Genomic DNA, 12,028 nt, shown 5'->3' with positions numbered 1-12,028 from the left:
ACCCACTTCCCACACTGCCTGTGCCCGGCCTGTGTGTGGTGGGGTCGGTGGGGCGGCCTGGGTCTGCCTGGAGGAGCCAGGGCCACCTGTGTGGCCCAATGGTCTGGCCAGACTCTCTCCCCACCCACAGAAGCTAGATGAGAGCAGCTGATGAGGCCCTTTGAGATCCTCTGCTTGGGTGCCCATAAGTAAATTATTGCATCTATGGGTGTTATTGTATCTGTGGGCATTATGGTGTCTGTGGGTGTTATTGGGTCCGTGGACATTATTGTGTCTGTGGACATTGTTGTGTCTATGGACATTATGGCATCTGTGGGCAATATTGTGTCTGTGGACATTGTTGTGTCTATGGACATTATGGCGTCTATGGGTGTTATTGGGTCCGTGGACATTATTGTGTCTGTGGACATTGTTGTGTCTATGGACATTATTGTGTCTATGGACATTATGTGGCATCTGTTGGCATTATTGGGTCCACGGCATTTTTGGGTCTGTGGACATTGTTGTGTCTATGAACTTGCAGTCAAGGACAGGGTTGAGAAGTAATATGGATCTTTTGAACCCAAACGTCTGTCTTGTCTCAGTTCTTTTAAACCCTTTGATCACTCTGCAAACCCCTGAGAATAAGAATTTGGCTTCGGGCCTCAGTTGCTGCCTCCTGACAAGTCTCTGTTCACATTCTCCAGCCCCGGCTCCATGCTCCTGTGGAGTTCAACCCTCTAACTCAGATGCCACCGCTGCTCAATTCCAAACTTCCTGTAGGTATTAATCTCCAGGATTTGGAAACAAAAAGTTGGAATTCCTGGGAAATCTCAGGAATTCCTGAAATCATAACTTATTCTACACTATTCACAGCACTTTATGTGATTTAAACAAGAACGAAAGACCATAATAGTAATCAGTAAATAATTTTTATGTGATAGGATTATATTAAAAGTTGCAGAGATTTTTTAAATAAAAAGATACCGTGATAAATGCAAAGTTTATTATTGTTTTAAATCAATGCACTTGACAATAGCATGTCAAAATAATCTCTACCCCATTCAGATGTTTGATAATAGAAAATATTAAAAGAAAGATACTTTAACACAGAATAAATGCCAAATAAAAATCATTTAAACATTGGAAAATATGACAAACATTTAGTTATTAAGTGGTCAATCTTAAAATGAAGTTATAAAACACACGAAGCCTTAATGTCCCCATAGGAAGGTCTTGATATTTGTTTTGTGACAATTCCCAGATGTAGAAAAATTCCTTTCATTTTGCGCAGAGATTGGTTGATTTGTTAAAAGTGCATCCAAAAGCATCTTCAGCTTGACTTTTAGGCCACATGTTACTTCATACAAACTCATTTTTTTGTGGTAAATAGATAAGCAACAAAATATCTGCCATTTCAACAATCTTCACATGTACAGTTCATCCACATTAACTCTGTGCATTGTATTGTTAATCCATCACCATTCTCATTTCCTTTTTTAACAATGAAAATATTTTGTTGGCTGGCCCTGATTTTGATTTTGCCATTGAAATTAGCTTTTGCTAGTTTTGATTTAAGATCTGTTTCTGATTTCACTGTGAGTATCCTACAGGAATATTTACAACTTCTCCTCTTTGCATTTCTTCTGTTAAAGAATTTATGAAGAGCTGTACCCTGTAATGAATACCCACATACTGGAAATAATGCCACATTTGGATCCTCTGGAAGCATTAAAAGCACTACACAGAATCACGTGTTGAAATGGCCAACTTAAGGATTTCTTTTGCTTCCATAACTTGTAATTTCTTGGAACACTACTCGTAAGATTTATGTAGTCTATGATATGCATATAAACTTATTAATATTTATTTTACATGCAAGAATGACTCACCATTTGTGGCAGACAGAGTTATAACCTGGCCACAGTCACAAGCAAGATGGAGGAGCTGGTCACCTCCTCTCTCCTCCGCGCTCACGCCCTGGTTCCGACCCTTTGGTCCTGATTGGGCTGCTAACTGAAAGGTCTGCGGCTCAAATGCACCAGCCACTCCATGGGAGAAAGATGTAGCAGTCTGCTTCTGTAAAGACTACAGCCTTGGAAACCCTATGAGGCAGTTCTACTCTGTCCTATAGGGTCACTATGAGTTGCAATTGCCTTGACGGCAACTTTTTTTTTTTTTTATGTTTCTTACAAGGAGCCCTGGTGTTGCAACAGTTAAGTGCTTGGCTGCTAACGGGAAGATCAGCAGTTTGAACCTACCAGCAACTCCACAGGAGAAAGACCTGGTGATCTGCTTCTTTAATGATTAAAAAAAAAAACAACCCATTGCCGTCGAGTCCAACTCACAGCAACACAGCAACACTGTAGGACGGAATAGAACTACCCCATAGGGTTTCCAAGGAGCAGCTGGAGGATTCGAATTGCCAACGTTTTGGTTAGCAGCCAAACACTTGACCACTGCACCCCACAAGGGCTCCCTGTAAAGATCACAGCCTAGGAAACCCTATGGGGCAATTCTACTGTCTTATAGAGTCAATATGAGTCAGAATCAACTTGACAGTAGTAGCTTTGGTTTTTGGTTTTTTTGATGTTTCTTACAAACAGCCCTGGTGGTGCAACAGGGTTGTAAATCCATTCCATGCCTCTTTCTCAGCTTCTGGTTTTCCCTGGCTTGTGGCTGCATCACTCCAATCTTTGCCTCCATCTTCACGCGGCCTTCTCCTCTGGGTCTCTGTTTCTTCCCCTCCTCTTCTAAGGACACCTATCATTGGAGCTCAGGTGGCGCAATGGTTAAGTGCTTGGCTACTAACCAAAAGGTCGGTGGTTCAAACCCACCCAGCAGCTCCGTGGGAGAAAGACCTGGCCATCTGTTCCTGTAAAGATTATAGCCAAGAAAACCCTATGGAGCAGTTCTACTCTGTCACATGGGGTCACTATGAATCGAAATTGACTCGACGGCAAGCAACATCACTGGATTTAAAGCCCACCCTAAATCCAGGAAGAGCTCATCTTGAGATCCTGAACTTAATTGTATCACAAAGGCTCTATTTCTAAATCAGGTCACCATCACAGGTTCTAAGGAACCCTGGTGGTGCAGTGGTTAAAGCATTCGGCTGCTAACCAAAGGGTTTGGAGTTTGAACCCACAAACTGCTTCTGGGGAGAAAGATGTGGCAGCCTGTTTCCATAAAGCTTTACAGCCTTGGAAATCCTATGGGGCAGTTATACTCTGTCTTATAGGGTCACTATGAGTTGGGATCGACTTGACGGCAATGGTGGTATCACAGGTTCTAGGAGTTAGGACTTGGACATATGTTTTTTAGGGGCACCATTCAACCTACCTCTGTTGGGCTTTAGTGTGGAGGACACTTGGCATGATAGGAGCCCACAAAACATTACCCAATGGAAGACTCCCCTCTTTCTCTCACACCTATGAGTGGTCTACGAGCACATCTCATTGGGTGTACTTTGTAGATAGACCCAGAATCTGATCATTTCTGACCACCTCCAGCATGACTGCCTGGTCTGAGTCCATCTCACACTTGGATCATGGAAATGGCTTCCTGGCTGGCCGCCAACTTCCTCCTACCCCACCCCGGCTCTGTGATTCCTGTGAGGTCAGGCCTCCCCATGTAATATAACAGGTAAGAATCGTAGCCACCATCGCTTGAGGGAACAATCCCAACTCAAAAAAACTTTTCAGTGGTAGAGCTTTTTTTTTGGTTATAACTTTTATTATTATTATTATTAATAGACTATTTTTTAGAGCAGTTTTAGGTTTTGCAGTGTGATGGATCACTTTTGTGTGGTCTTTCCAGCCATGGTCTTGTAATTCCCACCTAAGTGATTGGGCAGGAGTGTGCAGATATGGTAATTGTGGCCCACCAAAGGGATTGGTCTGTTTTGCCATCCCTCTGGACTTGAAATGAGCCACCCCAGAGGTGGGAAAGAGAAGATCCCACCACCACCAAGGAACAATAGCCAGGAGCCAGCATGTCCTTTGGACCTGGGATCCCTGCACTGAGAAGCTCCTGGAAGCAGGAGACAGAGAGAGCAAGCGAGCTGTAACCCTGAAGATGGTGAGAAGCCGTGGCAGCAGAGACCTGGCAGCAGGAGACTGAGTGGTGGGCTTTCCGGCCCATGGAGAGAGAAAGCTGAGTGCCTTTGGGCAGAGGCCTAGGGCCAGGGATAGTTGTGTCTGCGAGCATAGCTGGGAAGAAGCCGTCCTGATGGAAGAACTGTATCCTTGAGTGTTCCTGAGGCTAAATTGTAAATGTTACTTCCCTAATAAATCTCATAATTGTGAGTATGGTCTGTGAGTTCTGCATGGCCATTGCAATGAATTATAGAACCCAGCAGAGAAGTAGAGAGTGCCATTGGGGGGACGGTTGGTGTCAGAATTGGTAAAGATGGAGGAGAAAGGAGGCATGTCTGACCTCCACCTCATAGGAATTAGCCTTGGGCTGTTGATCTTGATTCTTCTTTCCCCTTGTGAAGTTAGAGGAGGTCAGACACTTTCCCTATGCAGTTTTTACAGGTTTACAGAAAAATTGAGCAGGAACTATGGTGAGTTCCCATAGACCCTGTCTTTCTTCCCTGCACACAGTTTCTTTTATTATTAGCATCTTGCATTGATGTGGTACATTTGTTTCAATTGATAAACCAATGTTCATGCATCATCATTAACTAAAGCCCAGTCCTGAGGTCTTGACAGAGGCATCATGTCATGTGTCCACCATGACGGCATCCTAGAGAATACTTCCACTGTCCTAGAAATCTCCTGTTGGTGGAGCTTCCTAAAAAATACCACTCTGTACGTAAATGTACTAGCACAGCTCCTGGCATAGCCAAACACTCAAAAGAATTACTGTGTCGCCTCCTAACAGGGAAGCCTACTTCCCAGCTTTTGACCCACTGGGGACTCACTCCGTCCACTAAATTACCTGCCCCCATGAAAGCCTTGTCAGCAGAAAATAAGACCATTAGGCCTGGCATTTTTAAATAGCTCGGTTGCCACCAGCGAGTGGCTCCTGCGACTCTCCAAGTCAAAGGGCCACTTGTGTGGGTTGTTGATTTTGGGTTGTGATGAACTGGCCCACCGGGTCTTGACATTACAGCTCAGGGGCTGGGCGGCTCCATCACAGATCTGAAACCCATGATGGAGGGCATGGAAAATGTGGGGTGACAACGGGGCCATTGAACTTCAAGAAACACAAATAGTGGATGAATGATGGTGTTGGTTCTTCATGGTTTCTTGTCCAGAAGGTGGTTAGAGTGTGGGACTTCGTGGCTTCCAGCATTCCTTTCTAAAGGAATTAGACCAGAAGGGGGCTGTTGGCACCTGGAACCAGGTTGTCATAATTTTATGTGCAAATAGAGATGAGCTAAAAGTGGTAAATAATCTGTTGCTACAGGGGATGGTGGCATTTGTTTCAGTGACCTATAGCTGTCAGTGAACCACCCCAAAACATAGTGGCTTTAAACAACAATGATTTTGTATTTCTCATGATTCCGTGGGGGGCTGTGTGGCTCTTCTGGTTACACAGTGTCACCAGGTCCACTTGTGCAGCTGTGTTCAGCTGAGAGCTTGAGCAGATGCATGGTTCTTCTCCATATGGCTTCTTGCTCCACCTGGTGTCTCATCTCCCAGGCCTTTCCAGGTGGCCTCTCTCACCAGCAAGAGGGCCTGGGCTTCCTTACAACATGGCTGCTGTGTACTAAAGGCCACGCCCCTATTTGTAGGCATATATCAAGCCTTTGCTTATGGTATATTTTCTAATTAATGTCCCACTGGCCAAGTCCAGCATCAGGATAGAAGGAAATAAAATAGGCTGTGAGTGCCAGAGGTTGATTTAGTGAGGACTACCTATGTAACTTGTGGGATATACTCAAAGTCATACTTTGGCTCTCATGGACTTGTTTTAATTTTCTTCAGCTTCAACTTGAACTTGCATATGAACAATTGATGGTATATTCTGCAGTCAGCCCCTGGCCTTGTTCTGACTTCTCCATCATCTCTTTCCATGGAGGTAGTCGATTTGATTCCTGCGTACTCCATCTACCAAGGTCCACGTGTATAGTCACCACTTATGTTGTTGAAAAACGGTATTTCCAATGAATAAGTTATTAGTCTTGCAAAATTCTATCATGGCAATCTCCAACGACATTTCTATTACCAAGGCCATATTTTCCAATTATTGATCCTTCTTCTTTGTTTCCAACTTTCACTTTCCAATCACTAGTAATCATGGACGCATTTTGATTGCACGTTTGATCAATTTCAGACTGCAGAAGTTGGAAAAAGTCTTCAATTTCCTCATCTTTGGCATTTGTGGTTGGTGTGTAAATTTGAATTATAGTCATATTAACTGGTCTTCCTTGTAGGCATATGGATATTATCCCGTCACTGACAGAGTTGTACTTTTTGACAGGGAATGCAACACTGTTCCTCTTTAATTTGTCATTCCCAGCATAGTAGACCATATGATTGTCCAATTTAAAATGGCCAGTACCAGTCCATTTCACTCACTAATGCCTAGAATATCGATCTTCATGTGTTCCATTTCATTTTTCACAACTTCCAGTTTTCATTGTTTCATAGTTTGTACATTCCACATTCCAATTACTAATGGATGTTTGCAGCTGTTTCTTCTCATTTTGAGTCATGCCACATCAGCAAATGAAGGTCCTGAAAGCTTGACTCCATCCACGTCAATAAGGTCGACTCTACTGTGAGGAGGCAGCTCTTCCCCAGTCATATTTTGAGTGCCTTCCAACCTGAAAGGCTCATCTTCTGGCTGTATCAGACAATGTTCTGCTGCTATTCATAAGATTTTCACCAGCTGATTTTGTTTTAGAAGTAGATCGTCAAGTCCTTCTTTCTAGTCACTTAGTCTGGAAGCTTTACTGAAAACTGTCCACCATGGGTAACCCAGCTAGTATTTGAAATGCTAGTTGCATAGCTTCCAGCATCACAGCAACATGCAAGACACCACAGTACGACAAACTGACTGACGCGTGGTGGATCATCTCAAGAATAAATTTAATGCATTGAACACTAATGACCAAAGACCAGACGAGTTGTGGGATGACATCAAGTACATCATACATGAAGAAAGCGAAAGGTCACTAAAAAGACAGGAAAGAAAGAAAAGATAAAAATGGATGTCAGAAGAACCTCTGAATCTTGCTCTTGAACATAGAATAGCTAAAGTGAATGGAAGAAATGATGAAGTAAAAGAGCCGAACAGAAGATTTCAAAGGGAAGCTTGAGAAGACATAGTATTATAATGAAATGCGCAAAGACCTGGAGTTAGAAAACCAAAAGGGAAGAACATGCTTGGCATTTCTTAAGCTGCAAAAACTGAAGAAAAAATTCAAACCTGGAGTTGCAATATTGAAGGATTCTATGAGCATATGGGTCTAGGGGGTGCTATGAGTTGGAACCGACTCGACAGCACCTAATAACAACAACGTGGGAAAAACATTGAATGCCACAGGAATCATCAAAAGAAGGTAGAATGAATACATATAGTCACCGTACCAAAAATAATTGGTCGATGTTCAGGAGGTAGCATATGATCAAGAACCGATGCTACTGAAGGAAGAAGTCCAAGCTGCACTGAAGGCATTGTCTAAAAACAAGTCTCCAGGAAGTGACAGAATACCAACTGAGATGTTTCAACAAATGGATGCAATGCTGGAAGTGCTCACTCATCTATGCCAAGAAATTTGGAAGACAGCTACCTGGCCAACTGACTGGAAAAGACCCATATTTATGCCCATTCCAAAAAAAAAGATGATCCAACGGAATGTGGAATTTATCAAACAATATCGTTACTATTACAAGCTAGCAAAATTTTGCTGGAGATAATTCAAAAACAGTTGCAGCAGTACCTTGACAGGAAACTGCCAGAAACTCAAGCCGGATATAGAAGAGGATGTGGAATGACGGATATCATTGCTGTTGTCAGATGGATCTTGGCTGAAAGCAGAGAATACCAGAAAGATGTTTACCTGTATTTCATTGACTATGCAAAGGCATTCGACTGTGTGGATCATAACAAACTATGGATAACATTGAGAAGAATGGGAATTCCAGAATGCTTAATTGTGCTCATGTGGAACCTGTACGTAGACAAAGAGGCAGTCATTCGAACAGAACAAGGGGGTACTGTGTAGTTTAAAATCAGGAAAGGTGTGTGTCCTTTCACCATATGTATTCAATCTGTATGCTGAGCAAATAATCTGAGAAGCTGAACTATATGAAAAAGAATGCTGCATCAGGATTGGAGGAAGACTCATTAACAACGTGCCATATGCAGATGACACAACCTTGCTTGCTGACAGTGAAGAGGACTTGAAGTGCTTACTGATGAAGATCAAAGACCACAGCCCTCAGTACACCTTCACTAAAGAAAACAAAAATCCTGACAACTGGACCAGTAAGCAACATGATAAAAGGAGAAAAGATTGAAGTTGTCAAGGATTTCATTTTTCTTGGATCTGTAATCAATGCCCATGGAAGCAGCAGTCAATAAATGAAATGATGTATTGCACTGGACAAATTTGCTGCAAAAGACCTCTTTAAAGTGTTGAAAAGCAAAGATTTCACTTTGAGGACTAAGGTGCACCTGACCTAAGCCATGACATTTTCAATTGCCTCGTGTGTGAAAGCTGGACAATGAATAAGGAACCCTGAAGAAGAACTGATGCCTTTGAATTATGGTGTTGACGAAGAATATTGAAGATACCATGGACTGCCAGAAGAACAAACAAATCAGTCTTTAAAGAAATAAAACCAGAATGCTTCTTAGAAGTGAGGACGGCGAGACTTTGTCTCACATACTTTGGACATGTTATCAGGAAGGACCAGTTCCTGGAGAAGGACATCATGCTTGATAAAGTAAAGGGTCAGTGAGAAAAAGGAAGACCCTCAACAAGATGGATTGACACAATAGCTGCAACAATGGGCTCAAACACAGCAACTATTGTGAGGATGGTGCAGGACCAGGCAGTGTATCGTTCTGTTGTACACAGATAGGGTCACTATGAGTTGGAACTGACTCAATGGCACCTACCAACAACAAGAACAACGTATGTAACTAAGGCCCCTGGTGGTGCAATCATTAAGCAGTTGGTGGTTTGAACCCACCCAGTGGCTCCGTGGGAGTAAAGACCTGGCAATCTGCTTCTATAAGTTTACAGCCTAGAAAACCCTATGGGGCAGTCCTACTCTGTCACATGGGTTTGCTGTGAGTCAGAATCAACTTGATGGCACCCATCAACAACAACACTTACATTACTGTATGCTGTGGGTTTGAGCACCGGGGGTGTGCCCCGGAGGTGGCAGGTCCACCTTTCCTCGCCCAGGGGTTGGCTTCCACCACTTGCCAGCAGGACTGAGTTCGCCAGCCACGGTACGTGGTGCCGTCTGTGGGTTAGAGGAACAGGGTGGGAACTGGGTCCACTGCGTGAGAAAAGGTGCCAGCCCTGGTTTGCAATCTCATTCTGATGATGGCCCTTGTCCCATAACAACTGATTTTCCTAGATCCCATCAGGAGGACGTGGTCTCCTCTTACACACACTGTGATCACCTTGCAGACTGGGTCCTCATGGTTGGTGGTGAGCCCCTGGCTCATGCTTCATTTAAACTTCCTGGCCTCCTGTCCCCATCTAATTTAGAGAATGGTTCTGGGCTTCGCGAATGCAGTGGTGTTGGGACTTACCACCAGCCTGTCCACCCCTGAGCCTCTGCCACCTCTGTCCACCTGCAGTGTCTTTCTGATGTAGTGGCTTCTGCTCTGGGGTGGCAGCATTTGTGGGGACCCTTCTAATGACAAGGCTGAGGAATGTGGGGGGATGTGAAAGCAGGGATATCACATTTCTGCCTTTGAAACTTGTGTACAAAAGACTTGTAGCAGCCTCAATTAGATGACAGCTGACTCTTCTTGTTTCTAAGTTTTAAATACAGCTGTTACTTTCCTTTGCATTTGAAAAGTGGTGATGCGTGGCTTTTCTCTAACGCAGTCGATTTTGGGGTCATGAGTCCAGGCAGCAATTGAGGTAAACACAATTTCGGCCCTCCCAGGGAATTCCTATTGAGCTACGTTGTAAACTTGTCACTGTTGTGGTTTGAGGGAGCCTTTACTGGGGACTTTCACAGGGGAGGCCAGCTAGGCCTAAACAGGGCCTGGGCAGCAGGGCCTGGCTGAGGTCACCACAGCCCAGCACCTCCTCCTTAGCTTTGCAGGTCTGGAAACGTGATCTCACCCGTGCCTTAGATGTGCTCAGACTCTAGAGGGCTGACTCATGCTAACCCAACTCACAAGAGACCAGTGTGTAAACCGGAATGCCAAAACACTCACTTGCAGGGAGGAAGGAAGCTAGGGTGGGGCAGATGTTTGTGACCTGTGGTCAGCACAACCCTCCTGGGCGCATGGATTCTCATACAATGAGCCCCTGAATGGTCAGGCGGGCTGTGCATTTATGTTGCCTGCCAGCACATTTTCTCCTGGCAAGAAAGCTACATGAGATGCAGAATTGCAATCGGAAGGCTGCTGAGTGTGTGTGGGATCCCAGCAAGGGGGTGAGTTGATGGTCCCCAAGGTCAGGTGCAAGGTCAGAGTCTGAGCTGAGCGCAAGCAGATCCTGACAGTTCAGAGACCCACCTCTGCTCCACAGGGATACATGTCAGCAGAGCTTCCAGACCTTGAAAACTGTGTGGATCACAACAGGACAGTGCTGGGAGAGGAGCCCTCTCAGTTGCAAGGCACTCAAAGTACACAGTGGACGCAGCAGTGGACTTGAGCATATCAGTGATCATGAGGATGGCACAGGAGTGGGCAACCTTTGTAGTACGTGGTTCTCCAGAGTTGGCGCAACTTGAAGACAGCTAACACTACCACCACCATTTGTTTTTATTAAGGTGCCTTTGCAGCGAGATAGCCTCATCCCGATGCATGGTGGTCTCTCCTGAGACTTCAGGGTCCACCTGCTGGACTGCAGAGAGAGGCTCAGCAGTTGTGTCAAATGGCCAAGTGTTTCCTGGTGTGGGCTGGTTTGGATTTCCAAGTCGGGGCAGGTGAGGGCTCGCCTGCTGTCGTCTTGGCAGTGAGGCTGTCTTTCATTCCAGTGTCAGTTGGTCAGGCTGTGGCAAAGCCATGTTCCTTACACCCTGTTAGTCAAAGGCATTTCATCTCCAGAGCCAGACGAGTAGGTTTATAGAGAGAACTTTCCCCTGGATGAGGCGCTTGTCATCCCCACGACAGGATCCTGCTGAAGCTCTTACCAGCCGAGTCACGCAATCCATAGATCAAAGTGCTTCTTCCTGTTGGAGGGTGAAGAAACTGGCAAAAGAATAAAGTCTTTGTTGAGAAAGGAGTGTCAAAGATGACGTCATGTAGGCACCGTGTGCAGTTCAAGAAATACTAGCTCATTGTCTCATGCAGGCAGCTCAGGAGAGGCCACGAGGCCCCATCCACCCTTCCCTCTCTGCTTCCAAGAGAGGCTGTTTCTGACGTCAGCTGTGGCGGGAGCGCCATTACCTCTGCAGGGCAGGAGTGTGAGATGTTGGCCAGAGTTGGAGAAAGGGATGTCTGGGATGCACTCCAAGTTCCCGGTCACCATCTGTGCGACCTTGGGCACATTGCATCTTCTAAGAGTTTTATAGTTTTAGCTCTTAAAATGTGCTCATTGATCCATTTGGAGTTAATTTTGTATATGGTGTGAGATAGGGATCCAATTCTATTCTTTTGCATGTGGAGATTCAGTTGTCCTACACCATTTGTTGAAAAGACTTTTTTCCCCATTGAATAGACTTGGCACCGTTGTTGAAAATCAATTGGCCACACATTTGTGGGTTTATCTCTGGACTCCCAATTCTATTCCATTAATTTATATGTTTATCCTTATATAGGTAGCACACTGTTGCTTATATATATATATACATATATATATATAATTGTACTTTAGATGACGGTTTACAGAACAAATAGTTTCTCATTAAACAGTCAGTACACATATTGTTTTATGACATTGGTTAACAAC

Source organism: Trichechus manatus, unplaced genomic scaffold, assembly GCF_000243295.1.
Source record: "Trichechus manatus latirostris isolate Lorelei unplaced genomic scaffold, TriManLat1.0 scaffold00053, whole genome shotgun sequence".
NCBI lineage: Eukaryota > Metazoa > Chordata > Mammalia > Sirenia > Trichechidae > Trichechus > Trichechus manatus.
The sequence above is the reverse complement of the archived record's forward strand: the minus strand, read 5'-3'. Positions refer to the sequence as shown.